We start from the raw sequence: 4,660 nt of genomic DNA, 5'->3' as shown, positions 1-4,660 counted from the left end.
CTTTTTATAACAAACCAAACATTTTGGGATGATCCGCTAGGCCTCCTCAGATTCTAGAATTAGCACTTGGCTACCCATAATTGGTAAGGCCCAATTGAGTTCAAACCCAGGACACATGACAGTAAAATACTAGGTAAAACAACCCATGATATTTGCACAATGACTTCTCCTTAAATCACCCGATTGCATCACTCCCTTCAGGTAAATTATCTGATTTTTCTTGATTTCCAAGCATGAACTATATTCGAATAATTAAAATGCCATAAAATTTCCAATAATTTTTTAAAGATAATTACCATGGTTATTAAGATAATATCTAACAAAATCACACAAAGATTTACAGAGAATCCAAGAGATTTATAGCTTAAGTTGTTAAGAACTACTCGAGAACCGGTGTTCGACTTCTCTTTCCCACAATGTGGTTCTATGGAAAAGAATTATGGTGAATATCACCAAATCACTTTTGTTTATTGCTCATTATAGAAATATTATGAAGGGTTTCACGTTTATGTTATGCCTTTCATAGTGAATATCTCCAAATCACTTAGTTTATGGCTCTTGGAAAAGAGTTTTGTAAAAATCTTTGCTCCAAAATCCTAAGCCAATTAATTACACAAGCATGTACTTGAACATGACCTTCTAATTAAACCATACACCCTAATAAACATGTTTTTAAAAAATATTTATAAAGCTCCCAAAACCCTTCTGTTATTTGCATCTCCCACATCTCCTCTGCCATAAGAGGCCTAACTACAAAGATGGGTTTGTGCTACATGATCTTGCCTCTGCTACTCTCAATGCTGCCACAAATAAACACTGCTGAAGAATACAAAACATATATCATCCACATGAACAACTCCCACAAATCTGCATCTTTCTTAACCCATGAGTCATGGCACAGGTCCATCCTAAAATCACAACCATCACCTCATGCAGATCAACACGACAGTGAAATGTTGCTGTACTCATACAACCATGTCATGCCCGGCTTCAGCGCCAGGCTCACACCCTCTCAGCTGTCTGAACTGGAGAAATCTCCGGCTCTGTTGCCACGAACCCGGAGTCTTTTGGACAGTTGACACAACACATAGCCCCAATTTTCTTGGTCTCAAACACAAACTTGGCTTATGGCCTGCTGCGTCCTACGGCGAAGGCGTGATCATGGGAGTTATTGATTCAGGAATTTGGCCAGAGAGTGAGAGCTTCAGTGATAAGGGAATGCCACAAGTGCCAGAAAGATGGAAAGGCAATTGCGAAAATGGAACAGCATTCACCTCATCTCTATGGAACAAGAAGCTCATTGGGGCTCAATCTTTTAGCAAAGGGCTCAAAGCTGCAGGACAACCCATCTCAGAATATGACCATGACTCACCAAGAGACTCCTTAGTTCACGGAACCCACACATCATCAACAGCGGCAGGCCATCATGTAGTCAGTGCAAGTCATTTTGGATATGCAAAAGGCACAGCAAGAGGGGTGGCACAGCGCGCACATGTGGCCATGTACAAGGTCTTGTGGTCAGAAGATACCATATTTAGTGCAAGCAGCGATGTGCTTGCCGGGATGGACCAGGCAATTGCTGATGGCGTTGATATCATATCACTGTCGATTGGCTTGCAAAGGCTCCCTTACTATGACAATGTCATTGCCATTGCTTCGCTTTCAGCGATTGAGAAAGGTATTGTTGTCGTCTGTTCTGCTGGGAATGATGGTAACTCCAATTCAATGAACAATGGAGCACCCTGGATCACAACAGTAGGAGCTGGAACGCTTGATCGTAGTCTCACTGCATCAATGACTCTAGATAATAACTTGACAGTGAAGGAACATCGTACTTCCCAGTGAGAGCTTACATTACAGATAAGCCATTGTATTATGGGAAAGAAAATGTGAAGAAAGCAACATGCGACTTTGGGGCATTGGATCCTAAAGAAGTGGCTGGAAAGGTTGTCTTATGTGATTACACTACGGAGTTTGATGTTGGACAGCAAAAGGAACACGTAGAAAAGGCAGGTGCTTTTGCTGGAATCTTCATGACCAATCTCTCAACTATGGTCCCAGAAGAGTTCAACATTCCTGCTATGGTTCTGTCATCTGATACAGGGGCTTTGATTAGAGAACATGTAACAAAGGTCAGCGCAACTCAAGCTAAGAGCCTGGCTTTTGTGCACACAAAGTTTGGTGCAAAACCAGCACCACAAGTGGCCCATTTCTCTTCAAGAGGACCGGACCCAAACAATCCAAGTATTCTAAAACCAGACATTATTGCTCCAGGGGTCGATGTGCTGGCTGCATTTCCAACTAACAAGAAATACATATTTAGCGTAAACAACTACGATTTGGCAACAGATTATGCATTGATGCCAGGGTCATCAATGGCAGCACCCCATGTTGCTGGAGTGGCAGCCTTGCTGAAAGCTGTTCACCGAGAATGGAGCCCTGCAGCCATCCGATCAGCGATCATGACCACAGCATACACAGATGACAATACTCATACCACCATCAAAGACCAAAGGGGCAGTCTTCCCGCCACGCCCTTAGATTTTGGGGCAGGCCACATCAACCCAAACAAGGCCATGGACCCTGGACTAATCTATGACATGGATGTGCAAGATTACATTGAGTTCCTATGTGGCCTTGAGTACAATGCTAAGCAGATGAGGGCTGTTATTCGACGATGGCGTTGGAGTTGCAGCGCACAACCTACGGAACTAAACTACCCTTCTTTTATGGCCATCTTCGATGGAAAAGACTTCCCAATAGCCAAAAACTTTAGCAGGGTTGTGACAAATGTGGGAAATACAAAATCAATTTATAGAGCAGTTTTGGAAGTTCCTAGCGGAATGAGGATTGCAGTGGAGCCTAACACTCTAAAATTCACTAAAAGACATCCGAAGCAACTTTTTCGCTTGAGCTTAGAGATCGAAAGCAATGCTCCGAACACGACCTATGGTTATCTCAAATGGGTAGATCAATATAACCACATTGTATCAAGCCCTGTAGTGGCAATGAATCACTAATTGATATGAACAGCAACTTCATGTGCAGGACTCAAGATTTTTTTATTCCTTATCGATTAATTTATGTAAATACTGTATAAAGCAACACATTTTTATATCATAGTAGCATGTTGCCTTTAAAATTTTGCATCAATGAAATTCTTTTTCAGATACCCTTAACCTCATCTTACCCAAAAGAAGTAAAATTACGAACCCAAAACCACAATCAGAATGCTTGAAAGAATGGTATAAACAAAGTACAAATATTTTGAAAGAAAAAACTCACAGGCAGAGAAAGAGAGTTGTAAAACACACCTCAGATACAAGCCTGTTACTTCCTTCAATGGCAGCAGTCAAAGTCCACAAAGAAAAGCCGAACAGGGAACCCAAAGTCCACCATGAACGTGTCTCTCCATCTCGAATGAACTTGGGTGAGTGAGGGTGAGCTGCAGATAAATGCCCCGTCTCCCCTGATGTTCTTATTTTTAGTAAAAGCCCAACTTTGTAGCTTTTATTATTTTTAGAACTAATTACGTAAATTTGAGTTGAGGTTTCTTTATATTTAACAGGCCCAATGTATTCTTCTTCAACCCCCAAAACATAAGAATTTAAATAAAATTTATAAAAAAATTTCTATAATGAAGTTGACAAAAATTAAGAAAACATTATTTGTGATTTACATTTTAAGCTTCATTTTAGTGTTGGGCTATGCCATTTTTAAAATATTTAAAAAAAAAATTAGAAAAAGACCAAGTATAGCCGGCCGGCTATACTATTTATTAAAATAAATAAAAAGAGCCCAGTATACCCGCGCGGCTATAGTATTTTCTTTAAAAAATTAAAAAAAAGAGGACCCGCCAAGCGCTAGGAGCCCACGTGTTTGAAACTGGTATAGCCGCACGGCTATACTATTTTTATAAAAATAAAATAAAAAACTGAGTAAGGCCAGACGGCTATATGATTTATTAAAAAAATTAAAAAAGAACCCTGTACTATTTATTAAAAAAAATTAAAAGAACCCCGTACAGCCGCACGGCTATACGATTTATTAAAAAAATTATAAACCGAGTATGCTATTTTTTTTAAAAACTTAAAAAACCACGTATGGCCGAACGGCTATACTATTTATGAAATAATTTTTTAAAAAAGGACCAGCCTATCGCTTAAATGCCCACGTGTCAAAAAAAGTATAAATCCTAGTATAGCCGCTCGGCTATACTATATTTTAAAAACAATTAATTAAAAAAGCCTAGTATAGCCGATCGGCTATACTAATTATGAAATTTTCAAAAAGCAGGGTATAGCCCGATGAAACAAAAGTGTATAGCCGACCAGCTATACTATATATTTAAAAAATTATAATAAAAAAAAGGAGCCCAGTAAAGCCGGCCAGCTATACTATTTTGAAAAAAATAAAAAACCCAGTCTAGCCGCTTGGCTATCCTATTCATTAAAAAATTATAAAAAAGCCCGGCACAGTCGCGTGACTATACTATTTATAAAATAACAAAAATTATTAAAAAAAGGACCAGCCTAGCGAAATTATAAAACCTTAGTATAGCCGAGCGGCTATACGATATGTTAAAAAATTTATAACAAAGCCTCATACAGTCGTTCGGCTACACTATTTAAAAAACAAAAAACAGTTTAAACAGAGTATA

General features: G+C 39.0%; 1 pseudogene across 1 annotated transcript; it reads left to right on the top strand.

Annotated features, from left to right (window-relative positions):
* LOC18790981 lies at positions 628-3,020 on the top strand (annotated as a pseudogene). Its single transcript, XR_002269919.1, has one exon. The product of XR_002269919.1 is annotated as a subtilisin-like protease SBT1.7 (transcript).

The sequence above is a fragment of the Prunus persica genome, chromosome G1 (genome assembly GCF_000346465.2).
Source record: "Prunus persica cultivar Lovell chromosome G1, Prunus_persica_NCBIv2, whole genome shotgun sequence".
NCBI lineage: Eukaryota > Viridiplantae > Streptophyta > Magnoliopsida > Rosales > Rosaceae > Prunus > Prunus persica.
The sequence above is the reverse complement of the archived record's forward strand: the minus strand, read 5'-3'. Positions and strand labels throughout refer to the sequence as shown.